Raw genomic sequence first — 19,067 nt, 5'->3', positions numbered from 1 at the left:
TGGAAAATGGCGCCGGCCGAAGACAACAAGATTCAGTAGCAGGAGCCCGTTCCGGACCGCTGCCGTTCCGGACCCCCAGGTAATTTAAGTCTTTTGGGGGGGGGTTCGGGAGGGTGGGGGATTTAATTTAAAGGGTCGGGGGTGGGTTTTAGCGGGTTTTAACGATATATCACGATATTTTACCCCCCCAAACGGCAACAATACGATTCCCTCCCCCTCCCAGCCGAAATCGATCGTTAAGACGATCGAGGACACGATTCACATCTCTACTACCTACTCCCCATACAAGCTGCATAAAGGGGCTTTTACTGTAATTAATCACGTTACCCAATTAACGTAGCTAATTCATCAGGATTTGGTGGACAGTTATTTATGACAAGGTGTAGACAGAGGGATTCACAGTCAAAGATGAAATTTGATAGAGCGTATCTGTTAGAAAACCCGGCCGTGATTCGCCGCAACCAGGCCTTCCTACCTGCTCCGGTGGGTCTGGAGAGTCTATTTATGGCCTCGACCATTCACTGAGGGCTGCGGGCCGATCGCAGGCTCCGATCGCAGTTTCTGGGAATGTTGGGGCATGTTCCCCTCCAGGACGCGCGTACTAATGATGACATTGACTTCTTAAAGAGGCAGCAACAGGCTCAAGGCTTAGAACTAGCTCTGGAAGTTTAGAAGTTTATTTAAAACTGCAACCGTCTGGTGTTCCTTTGTCTTGGCAACAGTAGAGGGTGAGTGAAGTCTGCCAGTTTTCTCAAGCTTCTGTTTTTCTTTAAAGCTTCAGCTTCGTCCAGAACCTGCTTCAGCTTTTTCCTCCTTCGTCCAGAACCTGCTTCAGCTTGTTTCTGCTTCATCCACAATCTGCTTCAGCTTGTTCCTGCTCCATCCACAATCTGCTTCAGCTTGTTCCTGCCTCGTACAGAATCTGCTTCAGCTTGTTCCTGCTTCATCCGGAATCTGCTTCACCTTATTCCTGCTTCATCCAGAATCTGCTTCAGTTTGTTCCTGCTTCATCCAGAACCTGCTTCAGCTTGTCCTGCTTCATCCAGCATCTACTTCAGCTTGTCCTGCTTTGTCCAGAATCTGCTTCAGCTTGTTCCTGCTTCATACAGAACCTGCTTCATCTTGTTCCTGCTTCGTCCAGAATCTGCTTCAGCTTATTCCTGTTTCGTCCAGACTGCTTCAGCTTAATTCAGCTTCCTCCAGAACCTGCTTCATCTTGTTCCTGCTTCATCCAGAACCTGCTTGAGCTTAAATCAGCTTCGTCCAGAACATGCTTCATCTTGTTCCTGCTTCGTCCATAACCTGCTTCAGCTTAATTCAGCTTCATCCATAACCTGCTTCAGCTTGTCCTGCTTTATTCAGAACCTGCTTCACCTTGTTCCTGCTTCATCCAGAACCTGCTTCACCTTGTCCCTGTTACATCCAGAACCTGTTTCACTTTGTTCCTGTTACGTCCAGAACCGCTTCAGCTTAATTCTGCTTCGTCCAGAACCTGGAACAAGCTTAATTCAGCTCGTCGAGAACCTGCTTCACCTTGTTCCTGCTTCATCCAGAACCTGCTTCAGCTAGATCAAACTTCAATCTGTTTCTGATTCAGCCTGTTCCAGATCCAGTATTTTCGATGTTTCGACTACCTTTCACTGATGTTCCCAATATCTAAAGGCTGTCTCAGGGGAAAGTGAACTGGTAAGAACTAATAAGAACATAAGAACATAAGAAAATGCCATACTGGGTCAGACCAAGGGTCCATCAAGCCCAGCATCCTGTTTCCAACAGTGGCCAATCCAGGCCATAAGAACCTGGCAAGTACCCAAAAACTAAGTCTATTCCATGTAACCATTGCTAATGGCAGTGGCTATTCTCTAAGTGAACTTAATAGCAGGTAATGGACTTCTCCTCCAAGAACTTATCCAATCCTTTTTTAAACACAGCTATACTAACTGCACGAACCACATTCTCTGGCAACAAATTCCAGAGTTTAATTGTGCGTTGAGTAAAAAAGAACTTTCTCTGATTAGTTTTAAATGTGCCCCATGCTAACTTCATGGAGTGTCCCCTAGTCCTTCTACTATCCGAAAGAGTAAATAACCGATTCACATCTACCCGTTCTAGACCTCTCATGATTTTAAACACCTCTATCATATCCCCCCTCAGTCGTCTCTTCTCCAAGCTGAAAAGTCCTAACCTCTTTAGTCTTTCCTCATAGGGGAGTTGTTCCATTCCCCTTATCATTTTGGTAGCCCTTCTCTGTACCTTCTCCATCGCAATTATATCTTTTTTGAGATGCGGCGACCAGAATTGTACACAGTATTCAAGGTGCGGTCTCACCATGGAGCGATACAGAGGCATTATGACATTTTCCATTTTATTCATCATTCCTTTTCTAATAATTCCCAACATTCTGTTTCCTTTTTTGACTGCCGCAGCACACTGAACCGACGATTTCAATGTGTTATCCACTATGACACCTAGATCTCTTTCTTGGGTTGTAGCACCTAATATGGAACCCAACATCGTGTAATTATAGCATGGGTTATTTTTCCCTATATGCATCACCTTGCACTTATCCACATTAAATTTCATCTGCCATTTGGATGCCCAATTTTCCAGTCTCACAAGGTCTTCCTGCAATTTATCACAATCTGCTTGTGATTTAACTACTCTGCACAATTTTGTGTCATCTGCAAATTTGATTATCTCACTCGTCGTATTTCTTTCCAGATCATTTATAAATATATTGAACAGTAAGGGTACCAATACAGATCCCTGAGGCACTCCACTGCCCACTCCCTTCCACTGAGAAAATTGCACATTTAATCCTACTCTCTGTTTCCTGTCTTTTAGCCAGTTTGCAATCCACGAAAGGACATCGCCACCTATCCCATGACTTTTTACTTTTCCTAGAAGCCTCTCATGAGGAACTTTGTCAAACGCCTTCTGAAAATCCAAGTATACTACATCTACCGGTTCACCTTTATCCACATGTTTATTAACTCCTTCAAAAAAGTGAATCAGATTTGTGAGGCAAGACTTGCCCTGGGTAAAGCCATGCTGACTTTGTTCCATTAAACCATGTCTTTCTATATGTTCTGTGATTTTGATGTTTAGAACACTTTCCACTATTTTTCCTGGCACTGAAGTCAGGCTAACCGGTCTGTAGTTTCCCGGATCGCCCCTGGAGCCCTTTTTAAATATTGGGGTTACATTTGCTATCCTCCAGTCTTCAGGTACAATGGATGATTTTAATGATAAGTTACAAATTTTTACTAATAGGTCTGAAATTTCATTTTTTAGTTCCTTCAGAACTCTGGGGTGTATACCATCCGGTCCAGGTGATTTACTACTCTTCAGTTTGTCAGTCAGGCCTACCACATCTTCTAGGTTCACCGTGATTTGATTCAGTCCATCTGAATCATTACCCATGAAAACCTTCTCCATTACGGGTACCTCCCCAACATCCTCTTTGCTTGCTCCGCCTTCCGCTGACAAATTCTCAGGGATTTTTCCCTTGAGACAAACTTCATAATGTCATGGAGAAAGGGTCCACGAGCTCAACAGTATCCACAGTTTCTGTCCTTTTCTTGGTAAAGAGATATTTGCTAGCCTCAGTAAATTTGTTCTGTTCATTAGCATAGATGGTGACTGTTATATTATTATCTGTTGTATATTTGCAGAGTGAGGGACAGCTCAGCAGACATATTGTGATATGTGCAGGACTGCAGCTGTGTTGCTGAAGAAACATTGCTGGCGGGGAGAACTGACAACCAGGCTAAAGGTACTCATAATGTCAAAACCACAGGCACCATGGTAAGGCTGAAACTCAGATAAAGAGAGAGAACTGTCTGTAGCAACAGGAAAGATAACAATGTTGGGGTAATAGTGGGCTAGGATGAAAAGAAACAGCTCCAGCTGTCATAACATGCTTTGATAAGAGGAAGCTGCTAAACAATTAAAACAACTCTGGGGGTTATTTTCAAAGGAGTTACACGCATAAATGTAACTACTATTGTAGCAATTTTCAAAAGCCATTTACTCACATAAAGTGCACTTATGCGAATAAATCCTATGGACGATTCAATGGCATATATTGCAGCAATTTTCAAAAGCCCACTTACTCGAGTAAAGTGCATTTACATGCGTAAAACCCAGATTTACGCATGTAAATGCTTTTTAAAATCATGCATGCACTGAACTGAAGGAGTTCTGACAGTGACTATCAGGTCAGTCATTTGTCCCTCCTTCCCAGTTCCTGCCTCCAGCCTGGTCTCTTGTTTTCTGCAGTGGAAGGTACTCGGACTGTGAAACAGTAAACACAGTTTTAACCATGAAGGGAAGGGCAATCTTCTGCCTGGAGAAATCCCCCAGATAACTGCTTAGGTTACTCAGCAAATTCCTTTTCCCAAGATCAAGAGAATAAACAAGAAATATGCAATGGAGGAAAATGTATTTTCACTGATATTTTGGGTCTTTGCTCTAAAGAAATAAAAAATAAATCCTTTCTTCTAGAATGAAAATAGCAGACTATCAGCTTCGGGGACCTGATATTGCCCACATCCTCAGCCCGTTTACCTGCTGCTGATGTCCCTGGAAGCTGTCACAAGATTACTCTTTCTATCAGTACTGCCAGCGGCACAATCACCTCCACCTCTAGCAGGACTGGAAGCTGCAATTCTAGAAGGACCGGAAAGTTTGTATAACCAATAGGCTTTGAAGGGACTAATGCCTCCGGTCCTAGCATTATCCCTTCACCTGGTATTGTGAGTTGTGTCTGACCATTTCCCTGTTTCTCTTGCTTGTTCCTGATGATGTTCGGGGTAGATATTCAGATTAGCTGTGATATTCAGTGACTTATCTGGGCCACTGCTGGGACTCCTTTTGTTTTTGGGCCGCTGGCGGGATGGGGTTCACCAATGGTCCATTGTCCACCTCTAATTTTTTGGCCACCGGGAGATGGAAACTACCGAAGGACCACTGGGCCTCCTCTTCTTTTTCTGCTGCCGGCAGGATGGGCTCTGATGACTGCCCACTGGGCACTCTGCTTGCCTGAATGATAGCAGACAGCATCCTGGGGAGGGGGGCGGGAGAATGGCAGGAGGGGTTAGATTAGGGAGCATTAGTAATTTTTCTCTGCTGTGGTCAGTCCACTTCAGCATCCTCCTCTCTACCTGTTCCTACAAAAGACAGGAGGAGGGAGGGTTGGATTAGGGAGCTGTGCTTTCTGCTCCATCCGCTCCAGCATCACTCTCTCTCTCTCTCTCTCCCCTTTTGTTTCCTATAAGAGACAGGAGGGGTGAGGAGGGGAAGAGAAATGACATGAAACAGAGGGCTCTCAAATAACTGACATATTTTACTAACTGTCATCACCTACTCCCCATGCATGCTGCATAAAGGGGCTTTTACTGTAATTAATCACGTTACCCAATTAACGTAGCTAATTCATCAGGATTTGGTGGACAGTTATTTATGACAAGGTGTAGACAGAGGGATTCACAGTCAAAGGTGAAATTTGGTAGAGCGTATCTGTTAGAAAACCCGGCCGTGATTCGCCGCAACCAGGCCTTCCTACCTGCTCCGGTGAGTCTGGAGAGTCTATTTATGGCCTCGGCCATTCACTGAGGGCTGCGGGCCGATCGCAGGCTCCGATCGCAGTTTCTGGGAATGTTGGGGCATGTTCCCCTCCAGGACGCGCGTACTAATGATGACATTGACTTCTTAAAGAGGCAGCAACATGCTCAAGGCTTAGAACTAGCACTGGAAGTTTAGAAGTTTATTTAAAACTGCAACCGTCTGGTGTTCCTTTGTCTTGGCAACAGTAGAGGTTGAGTGAAGTCTGCCAGTTTTCTCAAGCTTCTGTTTTTCTTTAAAGCTTCAGCTTCGTCCAGAACCTGCTTCAGCTTTTTCCTCCTTCGTCCAGAACCTGCTTCAGCTTGTTTCTGCTTCATCCACAATCTGCTTCAGCTTGTTCCTGCTTCATCCAGAATCTGCTTCAGCTTGTTCCTGCCTCGTACAGACTCTGCTTCAGCTTGTTCCTGCTTCATCCGGAATCTGCTTCACCTTATTCCTGCTTCATCCAGAATCTGCTTCAGCTTGTTCCTGCTTCATCCAGAACCTACTTCAACTTGTTCCTGCTTCATCCAGAACCTGCTTCAGCTTGTCCTGCTTCATCCAGCATCTACTTCAGCTTGTCCTGCTTCGTCCAGAATCTGCTTCAGCTTGTTCCTGCTTCATACAGAACCTGCTTCATCTTGTTCCTGCTTCGTCCAGAATCTGCTTCAGCTTATTCCTGTTTCGTCCAGACTGCTTCAGCTTAATTCAGCTTCCTCCAGAACCTGCTTCATCTTGTTCCTGCTTCATCCAGAACCTGCTTGAGCTTAAATCAGCTTCATCCAGAACATGCTTCATCTTGTTCCTGCTTCGTCCATAACCTGCTTCAGCTTAATTCAGCTTCATCCAGAACCTGCTTCAGCTTGTCCTGCTTTATTCAGAACCTGCTTCACCTTGTTCCTGCTTCATCCAGAACCTGCTTCACCTTGTCCCTGTTACATCCAGAACCTGTTTCACTTTGTTCCTATTACGTCCAGAACCTTCTTCAGCTTAATTCTGCTTCGTCCAGAACCTGGAACAAGCTTAATTCAGCTTTGTCGAGAACCTGCTTCACCTTGTTCCTGCTTCATCCAGAACCTGCTTCAGCTAGATCAAACTTCAATCTGTTTCTGATTCAGCCTGTTCCAGATCCAGTATTTTTGATGTTTCGACTACCTTTCACTGATGTTCCCAATATCTAAAGGCTGTCTCAGGGGAAAGTGAACTGGTAAGAACTAATATTCTGTTTAGTTTTTCTTTGCTTGCTCCGCCTTCCGCTGACAAATTCTCAGGGATTTTTCCCTTGAGACAAACTTCATAATGTCATGGAGAAAGGGTCCACGAGCTCAACAGTATCCACAGTTTCTGTCCTTTTCTTGGTAAAGAGATATTTGCTAGCCTCAGTAAATTTGTTCTGTTCATTAGCATAGATGGTGACTGTTATATTATTATCTGTTGTATATTTGCAGAGTGAGGGACAGCTCAGCAGACATATTGTGATATGTGCAGGACTGCAGCTGTGTTGCTGAAGAAACATTGCTAGCGGGGAGAACTGACAACCAGGCTAAAGGTACTCATAATGTCAAAACCACAGGCACCATGGTAAGGCTGAAACTCAGATAAAGAGAGAGAACTGTCTGTAGCAACAGAAAGATAACAATGTTGGGGTAATAGTGGGCTAGGATGAAAAGAAACAGCTCCAGCTGTCATAACATGCTTTGATAAGAGGAAGCTGCTAAACAATTAAAATAACTCTCTGTATAAACAATTAGGGGGTAATTTTCAAAGGAGTTACGCGCATAAATGTAACTACTATTGTAGCAATTTTCAAAAGCCATTTACTCACGTAAAGTGCACTTATGCGAATAAATCCTTTGGACGATTCAATGGCATATATTGTAGCAATTTTCAAAAGCCCACTTACTCGAGAAAAGTGCATTTATTTTCACTGATATTTTGGGTCTTTGCTCTAAAGAAATAAAAAATAAATCCTTTCTTCTAGAATGAAAATAGCAGATTATCAGCTTCGGGGACCTGATACTGCCCACATCCTCAGCCCGTTTACCTGCTGCTGATGTCACTGCATCCTCAGATGTCACTGGAAGCTGTCACAAGATTACTCTTTCTATCAGTACTGCCAGCGGCACAATCACCTCCACCTCTAGCAAGACTGGAAGCTGCAATTCTAGAAGGACCGGAAAGTTTGTATAACCAATAGGCTTTGAAGGGACTAATGCCTCCGGTCCTAGCATTATCCCTTCACCTGGTATTGTGAGTTGTATCTGACCATTTCCCTGTTTCTCTTGCTTGTTCCTGATGATGTTCGGGGTAGATATTCAGATTAGCTGTGATATTCAGTGACTTATCTGGGCCACTGCTGGGACTCCTTTTGTTTTTGGGCCACTGGCGGGATGGGGTTCACCAATGGTCCATTGTCCACCTCTAATGTTTTGGCCACCGGGAGATGGAAACTACCGAAGGACCACTGGGCCTCCTCTTCTTTTTCTGCTGCCGGCAGGATGGGCTCTGATGACTGCCACTGGGCACTCTGCTTGCCTGAATGATAGCAGACAGCATCCTGGGGAGGGGGCGGGAGAATGGCAGGAGGGGTTAGATTAGGGAGCATTGGTAATTTTTCTCTGCTGTGGTCTGTCCACTTCAGCATCCTCCTCTCTACCTGTTCCTACAGGAGACAGGAGGAGGGAGGGTTGGATTAGGGAGCTGTGCTTTCTGCTCCATCCACTCCAGCATCACTCTCTCTCTCTCTCCTTTTGTTTCCTATAAGAGACAGGAGGGGTGAGGAGGGGAAGAGAAATGACATGAAACAGAGGGCTCTCAAATAACTGACATATTTTATTAACTGTCATCACCTACTCCCCATGCATGCTGCATAAAGGGGCTTTTACTGTAATTAATCACGTTACCCAATTAATGTAGCCAATTCATCAGGATTTGGTGGACAGTTTAAGTTATGACAAGGTGTAGACAGAGGGATTCACAGTCAAAGGTGAAATTTGGTAGAGCGTATCTGTTAGAAAACCCGGCCGTGATTCGCCGTAACCAGGCCTTCCTACCTGCTCCGGTGGGTCTGGAGAGTCTATTTATGGCCTCGGCCATTCACTGAGGGCTGCGGACGATCGCAGGCTTGGATCGCTGTTTCAGGGAGCGTTGGGGCATGTTCCCCTCCGGGACGAGCGTACTAATGACGACATTGACGTCTTAAAGAGGCAGCAACAGGCTCGAGGCTTAGAACTAGCATTGGAAGTTTAGAAGTTAATTTAAAACTGCAACCGTCTGGTGTTCCTTTGTCCTGGCAACAGTCGAGGGGAGTGAAGTCTGCCAGTTTGCTCAAGCTTCTGGTTTTCTTTAAAGCTTCAGCTTCGTCCAGAAGCTGCTTCAACTTGTTCCTGCTTCATCCAGAATGTGCTTCAGCTTCTCCTGCTTCATCCAGCATCTGCTTCAGCTTGTCCTGCTTAAGCCAGAACCTGCTTCAGCTAGATCCAATTTCAATCTGTTTCTGATTCAGCCTGTTCCAGATCCAGTATTTTCCATGTTTCGACTACCTTTCGCTGATGTTCCCAATATCTAAAGACTATCTCAGGGGAACGTGGACTGGTAAGAACTAATATTCTGTTTAGTTTTTCTTTGCTTGCACCGCCTTCTGCTGACAAATTCTCAGGGATTTTTCCCTTGAGACAAACTTCATAATGTCATGGAGAAAGGGTCCACAAGCTCAACAGTATCCACAGTTTCTGTCCTTTTCTTGGTAAAGAGATATTTGCTAGCTTCAGTACATTTCATCTGTTCATTAGCATAGATGGTGACTGTTATATTATTATCTGTCGTATATTTGCAGAGTGAGGGACAGCTCAGCAGACATTTTGTGATATGTGCAGGACTGCAGCTGTGTTGCTCAAGAAACATTGCTAGCGGGGAGAACTGACAACCAGGCTAAAGGTACTCATGATGTCAAAACCACAGGCACCATGGTAAGGCTGAAACTCAGATAAAGAGAGAGAACTGTCTGTAGCAACAGGAAAGATAACAATGTTGGGGTAATAGTGGGCTAGGATGAAAAGAAACAGCTCCAGCTGTCATAACATGCTTGGATAAGAGGAAGCTGGTAAACATTTAAAATACCTCTCTGTATAAACAACTAATATGCATGCACTGAACTGAAGGAGTTCTGACAGTGACTATCAGGTCAGTCATTTGTCCCTCCTTCCCAATTCTTTATTTCGCTTATCAATAAATGCTTCTAATCTGACTGAATACCCTGTGTTTATCTGTAAATGGGGATAAGCACTGTAAGAAGCCTTCATGGTTTTGCCTTCCACAGTTTACAGCATAATTCTTTCCTTTTAAGTTACTGAAGAAGCCTTTGAAGAAGCTGCTCTTGCTAAAATGTGGATGGGTAGAGCCTTTGCCAGAAGAGAATGTTCATCTAAAATTCTTTTAAATCCAATCCTGAAGACCATTAAGATAAGGAACTCAACCTAACTACCGAAAGAGGAAATGCAAGGTGCTTTGTTTGCATGATGAATATTACATGGTAAGGAGACCAATATACCAAAACCAGTCACAGTAATGCTTGACATAATTTTGAATGGTTTTCTGGATATGGCTTGCCTCTTTATTTTAAGTTTAAAGATGATAACAGACGACTGTGATGATTAGAAAAGGAATGACAAAATCCTGTAATGGAGCCCAGTTCTGGAACCTTCAGTTCTCTTCCTCTCCTTTAATGTAACCCTTTACTGGGGCGGGGGGGGGGGGAGTGGAGGGGGAGGATATGTTATTTCCCCTAAGGCCATAAGAGTATTTATTCTTTAGGACTACTCTCTCCATTTATTTATTTATTATTTATTTATTTAGTGATTTTTATATACCGCGGCACGTTAATAACATCACCTCGGTTCACAATAAACAGTAAATTAGCAACAGGCTTTACAGACAAAATGAAATACAGTGAGACATATCATATATCATTATAAACAGTAAATAGCAACTTTACTTCCATCATATTGCCTCTCTCTAGTTCCTGGGGAAGCTTGCCACTTTTTCCTTATCAGTGCCCAAACAGTCCCGGGTATAAGGGAATCCTATTGGGGAAATGCAAAAGCTTAAAAAAATCCTCCCTTGAATCCAAATTTTTGTTTCCTACTGATAGCCGTGTCCTGGTCTTTTTGTGGTGAAGATCTGGTTGGGAGTCTCCAGAGCTTGATGTTCTGTCCTGCACTGTTTTTAAATTCTGTGTGACTTCTCTGGGGGAAAAAGTCTGATGTTTTCAGTCTTTAACTCTCCTGACTCCAAGTTGTGAGGAGGGGTAGAAAAAAAATAAACTCTCCACAGAAACCAAAAGGGGAAAAATCCAAATTACTCTAAACCCATTAATCCCACTCTGGGTAATGCTGTCACTAGTCTTGCTTCTTCTAGGGAGTAGAGGGGTAGCTCACAGGTCTCCAGCTCCTGCTCTCTGGATTGGGGGGTTGCCCCTCTCCAAAGGCTATAGGATGTTTCCCAGAACAAGAAGAAACTATTTTAATTCTGACAAAATCTCTCTTCTTCAAAACCTAAGCAGACCCTCTCAGACAGGGAATGTACTGAAGAGGGATCTCCTTGAATGCAGGAAAAACATAAAGTTGGTTAGTGAGACAGGGAAAAATAGCTCCTTATTCTTCAAGAGCCAACTCAAAATGACCACAATCTCTCTACCACTAACTGCCCCTAGTGTCCTCGGGATAGCCAGCCAATCACAGTCAACTCATTGGAGAGACTGAAATGGAATGGAAAATCCCACTAAGCTATTATTACTACTGGACAGGAATCTACGGCCATCTAGTGGCTGACCGAAGGGTGGGCCACATTAATATAAAGCAATTCTTGGGTAAACAAACAAAACAATCCAGCTACCTCTGAGCCTTGACTCACTGCTTGCACATTCCATCTCCCAGGAGAAAGTCATGCTCACTTTGCGTTCCCCCAGTCTCTTGGGAGCTCCTATATTCCCTACACCAGTCGTCTTTCTCTTCCCATTCTAGTCAGGCTTCTGACCACATCCTACCTTTCCTCTCCTGCCTGGCCTGTTTTCCTTTTCTAGGCACCCAAAGGGTTGATTGTTTTAGGAGCTCTGTTCTCTCTCAGAGCTCCTCCCGAGGGGTCACTCTTTTATCAAGCTTTATTTGTACATTTAACTTCTTTTTCCCTCTGGCTTTGTTTCTTGTTTTGACTAGCACAGTGGTTTTCAATCCAATCATTAGTACCTCTTAACCAGTCTGGTTTTCAGTCTATCCGCAATGAATATGTATTGTATACAATGGAGGCAGTACATGCAAAACTATCTCATGCATATTCATTACAGATATCCTGAAAACCCAACTGGCTCTGGGGTACTTGAGAAATGGGTTCAAAATCAATGCATTAACACCAGGCATTGGGGCACATAACACTCGGTCATGGAATTCAAAGATTACACTCCTGTGCCTCCTTTCTCTAAAATCTGAATTGCCTGTGATTAAGGAATAGTTTTGTGAAGCTAAAAGTTATACTATTATGTTTGGTTACTGTGTCACAATTTAGTGGTCCAATGGTTAGGTAAGTAACTGAAAATCCGTCATCTAGGTCAGTGGTTCTCAACTCCGTTCTGGTGGATCCCCACCTAGTCCATTGCATGCTAACTTATCTCATGCATATTTATTGTGGATATCCTGAAACCTGACTGGCTGGGAGTCTCCCAGGAGGACAGGTTTGGGAACCAGTGATCTAGGATAATGACTGTAAGGGAAGCACACAAGTAAACATGCTCAGAACAAGAATGAAAGTGATCAGCTTGCACATGACTTTCCCATAGACTTCAATAGAAATTCATATTGGTATACAGAACAGGAAAGTCAGCAATAACCAGGTTTAGCTGATGAATAGATGATGAATAGACACTTTTATCCTGAAATCCTGGACAGTAGTAACTAGGCTATTTGCCAGTAATCCCAGGAGACAGATGATACTAAAGAATACAACTGAGAGGATGTAGACAGAACATTATTTTCCGTTTTCTGAACTATCTGGCTTTGTAACAACTTCTGGAATAATATGGAAGTCATAATCCTGAAAGCAGACAGAAGCTGAATTGGGGTTCTCCATTATCAGAGGAGCTGGAATGGAGGAAGATGTCAGAGCTCTAGAGATGGCTGGGGGTTCAAATGGAGGTGAAACAGCTGAAGTTGTTGACAATTTGAATACATCAAAAACTCTCAGGACTGTTATTGTTGCTAATTACTGTCAGACATTGATCTCCAGGTGCTCATCTTCTTGTTTGCCATCTCCCTCTTTTATTCAGGCTTGAGTATCCACCAGCCTGATTGGGTGGGTTGGCTGGTGGTTTCTGTTTATCCCTCACTATGCTAATACTTCCTGTACCACTTATTAATAGGGACATGACTGGTATAAACAGGGGCAATTTCGAAACCCCGTGGGCAGCTTGCAGGTCAAGTGACCTGCAAGATAATTTTCAAAGGAAGATTTCCTGCAAATTCTGGGTCAGCAGGTATCCTGGACTTTGCACCAACTTTAGACCAGGTGCAAAGTACTATGCACGTATATTATGCACAGGGATTTCAACATGTAATTCCCAAGAGTACCCAAGATGAGTTCCGCCGATGGTTCGCTGTGCCTCTTTTTTTTTTTTTGCCGTCTCTTCTTTTTGGGCCGCTGACAGTGCGCTGGGCCTCTTTTTTCTTTATGGCTCACCGGCGGGATGGGCTTCAGGACAGCACACTGGTTCCTCCTTTCTTTTTTGGCTGCTGGATGTTCTTTTCTTTTTTGGCTGCCAGCGGGATGGGTTGCACCAGCAGCCTTCTGGGTCTCTTCTGTTTCAGCCACCACTGGGTCTCCTCTTCTTTTTGGACTGCCAGTGGGAGAGGCTCCATCACTGGTGCTCCGGACCTTCTTATTTTTTTGATACTGGTGGGAAATATGAACCCTGCCAACAAGTAACTAAATAATGTATCTGGCCTCAATGTGAGGTGGCCGGCGGGTGTTTTGGCCAGTGGGTGTTTTGGTCCACGTCTAAATTTTGCCACCTAAGGGGGCCATTTTCCAAACAATCACTAAATCGGGGCGTCCAATAGCCCCCCTCCGCCCCCCCCCATTACTGCACGATTCAGGAAGCTGCGGTAGCTTAGAAAATCTAGGCCTAAGGTGACCACTGGCCGCTTTACCTTGTCTCATTGTAGAACCACCCCTGCTGTCACACCTTCACCTCCTATGAGACCAACAACTAGATCAGGATTTCTCAACCCTATCTTGGGGACTCTTCAGCATATGCTGGGTCTCCAAGGCATTTAGATCTATCTCATGCATACTAATTGTGGATATCCTGAAAAACTGACGGATTGCCGGATCCCCTGGACAGGTTTCAGAAGCCCTGAGCTTGACTATTACTGGCATCATCTCCAACAGACTTTTTGTTACAAATTGCTGATATCCATTGACTGAATAAGCCCTCGTGGAAAGCTTTTGGGCAAATGGAAACTTTGCCAGTGGTCTGTGTGGATGGGTCTGTATATTATTGACATCATGATAAAATAAGACCCTTTCCTCTTTTGGGTCCCTCAGTCTCTGACCCCCTTTGGGGAGGAGAACAAGAAAAAGCCATGGGTTGTATTGGGTCAGACATGCGAGAAAGTGTTGTAGTATCCTTCAGTTACTGCTCTGCCAATTCACTGCCCTTGTTCCAATATGTGCCAGACAGATGATAAAAATAATAAGTTATTCTTAGCAAGCAATAAAATTAGTGGGTGCAGGTATGTATAGAGGTCAATTTTCGGTAAATAGGTAGGTACCCAGGTACCTATGGTTGTCTAAAACCTGTCTTGGATTTTCAAACCCAGGTTCTATGAGCTGCATTTTTTTTGTTTAATCTGACTACATCAATCCCCCAAATCTATGTGCATGCTAGACGATTCAGCATGCTCACTTTGATGTTCACACTTTGCACGCAGACTCTCTTTCCAGTTCCTGTGCATGTGGGAGCATGATGCCCTGGTGGTTCAGTGATCGTGGTATGTACTGCCATGCAGAAGATCTGGGCTTGATTTCTGCTCCCCAGGCCGGACAGGGCTTATGACCCTGCAGGGGCAATGTACAGTTTCTGGGAGTGGGGGTGGGGACGACGTTCCAGTTATTGCCTAATCAGTCTCTGATTGCAGGGCTCCGAAGGCAGCTTTGGTGCATGGGCTCTGGCTGAGGATTATCACTGCCATAACTGGGCTAAATGAGTTGAGAGAAGGATCTATAATAGGGGGGGAAATCCAGGTGGTAGCAAATGAAGATTCATGGCATCCTAGACCAACAGAGGTCAATGCGAAATTAGCTGGAAGCCAACAGGAGCAGGGGGAAATGGCCAAACCAAAAAAAACCCCAAACAAAAAAAAATATGATCTCTATAATGTCCCATCGTTAATCTGACTTCATTTTTTTTTTTTTTAAACCATTAACCAGGTCTTTTTTCCTTATATTTTACAGAGTGAATACTGTCATCTTGCCTCAGCCCACAAAAAAATCCATGTTTAAAATATTTGAAAAAGTGACAAAGTATTTGTGTGTTAAGCAGATGTGTAAAACAGAAACAGATGTTCTGAGGAGCCAGGGAGATTCCTGAAGAACTTTCACAGGTATGAACTAAGCATCTAAAGAGTCACACAGCTAAATAAGTCACCAGAATCACCTGCATTTAAAAAAATTAATTCTTTACTTATTCTTAAAAAATAAAAAAGTCTTCCCTAATCCAATCCCTCATGAGACCCGTGTTTCAATCTTATGGGGTCTGCTTGAAAGCATAAATTGCAATTTTAATAACAAAAAAACTGACATTACTGCATCTGGCGTGCCTTCAGTCATCTCTTATTGTGCAGATCATTGGGGGGAACATCTCACCAAATGACCCCTTCTGATGCCAACATGTGCTGCACCTATTCATAGCCCTAATCCATCCTGCACAGGGATACCAAGTACCCCAAGGAATATCTGGTGCAGAGACTGAGAAAAGCTGGATCCCGAAAGCCAGAATTGGAAAGGGGGCTGTCGATACACGGTTGTGAGCAGGAATGTGAATTATATAGAAAAGACAGGCAGTAGTCAAACATTTTAGGAGCTGGGGAAAATAGATAGATTTTTCTAATTTACTCTTATTTTTGGCTTTTCATTTTGAGGTTTTGTTTTTTTGTTTTTATTGCTCTATTTTCTGTGATTGTTTCTTTGCTTATTTTGCTCTGTGGTTATTGAATGGGGTTACTTTTTTTTTTTTTTTCTATTATTTTGCTTTTCTTTGCTTCTCCTACCTCCAGCCATTTCCTACCCCTCCTTTCTTCCCTCTGGTCTCTACCTCTTAGCCATTTCCTCCCCCTCCCTTCTGAGCCACTAAGTGCTATTCACAGCAGATTGGATTCATCCTCAGGGCAATGATAATTCACTTGCTCTCAGACTGGGTAATCATATCCCTCTCATTCTCACGTGCTTTCCCCCTCTCCCACACTGACTATCATGTCCCCTTCTTTCTCACTCAGCAGGCAGATCTCTTCTCTCTCTCACAGAGCAATAATATCCCCGCTCTCTTACACTTAGCAAAAACATCATCCTCTCTTGAACAGACTCACACTCAGAATCATATTTCCCTCTTTCAAATTCAGAAAACTATCCCCCCTCTTACTCTCAGCAACAATATCCTGGACTTTTTTTTACAGTCTTACTGTGATAGAGTGGCCTTCTGGCCTCTCCTACAAGATCTCTTGGGTTTGGCTCTGCTGTCTTCTCTGGCTGGCTTTGTCCACTTGCAGCCTTTGGTGGTCCTTGCAGAGCTTTTCAGAGCTGCCAAGTTACCCAGTTCCAGGAGGGAGAATGTTTGGCCAGTCCTGGCTTTGAATTTACATCCCAGTGCAGTGTGGGATGTATAGTCCTTCATTCTACCCACTGAAATCAATGCTGCGGGTGCCATAGTGCATCAAGATGGGGTTCTCAGAAATATCTCTCTCCTGGAACTGGGAAACCTGACATCCCTGGGTTTACCTCTAATCCGGGTTCTTTTGCTGGGATACGTGGTTGCAGTTCATCTGGAACAATCTTCTTCTCAATATTCCTGCTTTTTCTGCTTTTTCCTTCTCAGCATATCAGGTTCTTGGCATCCTAATAAACGGGTCTATCCTATAAAGTGCGGCCGCGTTTACCCTGCTCCTAAGCCGCTTTTAACTCACGTTCCGGCCGCGTTAGCCCTTCCTGCGATCCCGAATCCCCTTTAACCTATTCCTACCGCGTCCAAAAATCCCCGCTGAACCCCTTCCACCCGCGGCATGTATATTGCATGCAAACGAGCGAATTAGCTCGATATTGCATGCAAACGATCCAATTAGCTATTCCCTAGCATCCCGTAACCCGCGCCCCGACTATCGCTATCTTTCCCTGCCATTTTGTCGCGCGTTTAACCTGCAAACTTACCGCCTACCCTGACCCAGGCGGTAGAGGCATGGATAAGGGTAGGTGGCAAGCTTTCCCCCAGCCCCCGCTCACCTGCCCCGGCCGCGATCATGGGTGCTGGTCTCCGTGGCAGCCCCAGTCCTCTCCCCTGCTCCCGAAGCCAAAAAAAAAGCGAAAAAAACGTTGCAGCCCCCCTCCGATGTCCGGAGGGGGCTGCAACGTTTTTTTCGCTTTTTTTTTTGGCTTCGGGAGGAGGGGAGAGGACTGGGGCTGCCACGGAGACCGCTTTCCCCCGTGCAAGTAAGTTGTTTCGCCGCTCAGTGTCTCTTCTCCCCCCTCCCGGAGCAGGACGCGAAAAGCAGCCTTGCTCTGGGACGGGGGAAAATAGAAACTGAGCGGCGAAGCTAAAAAAAACCAAAAGCAATTTTGGTTTTTTTTTTCAAAATTGACAATTTTGTTTTTTTTTTCAAAAGCGACTTACTTTTGGGATCTGTCAAGATCCCAAAAGTAAGTCGCTTTTGGACGCCGACCCGGACCCCCAACCCGGACCCGACCTGACCGCTGTCAGTCTGTTCGCCCTGCTCCGGAAGGGGGGAGAAGAGGTGACAGCGGCGGAGCAAATTTGGCAAAACTTATCTTTTTTGCAGCCATTAGCCATCATCAGAATCATCAGGAACATGATCTGGCCCCGTAGCTCCTCCCAACAAGATGGCCGCCTGCACGGGGAAAGCGTACACAATTGGCCACTGAAGATGTGGCGTCACATCCCGTGACGCCAAACGTCGTGACGTCACGTCTTCAGCGGCCAATTGTGCAACATCATCAGTATTAACCAAAGAATTACAATCCCCAGTACTACCCTTTCTGTTATGCTCGGGCTGTGTTCTGGTGTTGTGAACACCACCTTCTGGAGTGACTCCAGGTAGAGAGAGATAGGGATGGCTGGAAGCAATGTCAAATTCCAGGCTGGGTCAGGGCAGGCGGCAGGCAACAGTGTCAGAGTCCAGGCTGGGTCAGGGCAGGTGGCAGGCAACAGTGTCAGAGTCCAGGCTGGGTCAGGGCAGGTGGCAGGCAACAGTGTCAGAGTCCAGGCTGGGTCAGGGCAGGCGGCAGGCAACAGTGTCAGAGTCCAGGCTGGGTCAGGGCAGGCGGCAGGCAACAGTGTCAGAGTCCAGGCTAGGTCAGGGCAGGCGGCAGGCAACAGTGTCAGAGTCCAGGCTGGGTCAGGGCAGGTGGCAGGCAACAGTGTCAGAGTCCAGGCTAGGTCAGGGCAGGCGGCAGGCAACAGTGTCAGAGTCCAGGCTGGGTCAGGGCAGGCGGCAGGCAACAGTGTCAGAGTCCAGGCTGGGTCAAGTTACCTAGTAGTAAGGCAGAGAGCCCAAAGGCCACACACACGGCAGGGCAGAGGGCCCGAAGGCCACACACGCACACAGGACAGCAGACCCGAATGCCTCACTCACACGGCAGAGCACAGGGCCTGAAGGCCTCACTCACACGGCAGGGAAGAGGGCCTGAAGGCCACACACAATAAGGCAGGGCAGAGGGCCCGAAGGCCACACACATACGGCAGGGCAGAGAGCCCGAAGGCTACACACTCACAGCAGGGCAGAGAGCCCGAAGGCCACACACACACCCATGGCAAGGCAGAGAGCCCGAAGGCTGTACACAGCGCAAGGCAAGGCAAAGCAGGGTAGAAGGCCCGAAGGCCACACACAGCGCAAGGCAAAGCAGGGCCCAAGGACCACACGCACAGCAAAGCAAGGAAGGCTAGAGCAGGGAGCCCAGGCGAGCTCGATGCCAAAGCACTGAGGGAACTGCCAGGCAGGGATATAAAGGGAAGTCCAGAACATAGAGTGAATAAGGGAGATGGACTGGGCCTGTCAGGAGAGCCAGCCCTAGAAGGACCCCTGGTGGTGAGGCAGTTGCACAGCAGCCATAGCCGTAACAGTACCCCCCCCCCCCTCAAGGCCTCCCCCTCCTTTTGGGTCCCAACTTTGCAGGGAGTACTGAATAATGAA

At 45.5% G+C, this 19,067-nt stretch overlaps 1 long non-coding RNA gene across 1 annotated transcript in view; it reads left to right on the top strand.

Annotated features, from left to right (window-relative positions):
- The first annotated feature begins 9,067 nt into the window (after positions 1-9,067).
- Positions 9,068-19,067, top strand: part of LOC115083888 — a 48,230-nt gene continuing 38,230 nt past the window's right edge. Inside the window, exons 1-4 of the long non-coding RNA XR_003854415.1 lie at positions 9,068-9,198; positions 9,440-9,540; positions 9,950-10,135; positions 15,106-15,254. This is a non-coding gene — a long non-coding RNA (uncharacterized LOC115083888). The remainder of the gene's footprint in view (positions 9,199-9,439; positions 9,541-9,949; positions 10,136-15,105; positions 15,255-19,067) is intronic.

The sequence above is a fragment of the Rhinatrema bivittatum genome, chromosome 2, assembly GCF_901001135.1.
Source record: "Rhinatrema bivittatum chromosome 2, aRhiBiv1.1, whole genome shotgun sequence".
Taxonomy (NCBI): Eukaryota; Metazoa; Chordata; class Amphibia; order Gymnophiona; family Rhinatrematidae; genus Rhinatrema; species Rhinatrema bivittatum.
This window is presented reverse-complemented; position numbering and strand designations above follow the sequence as displayed.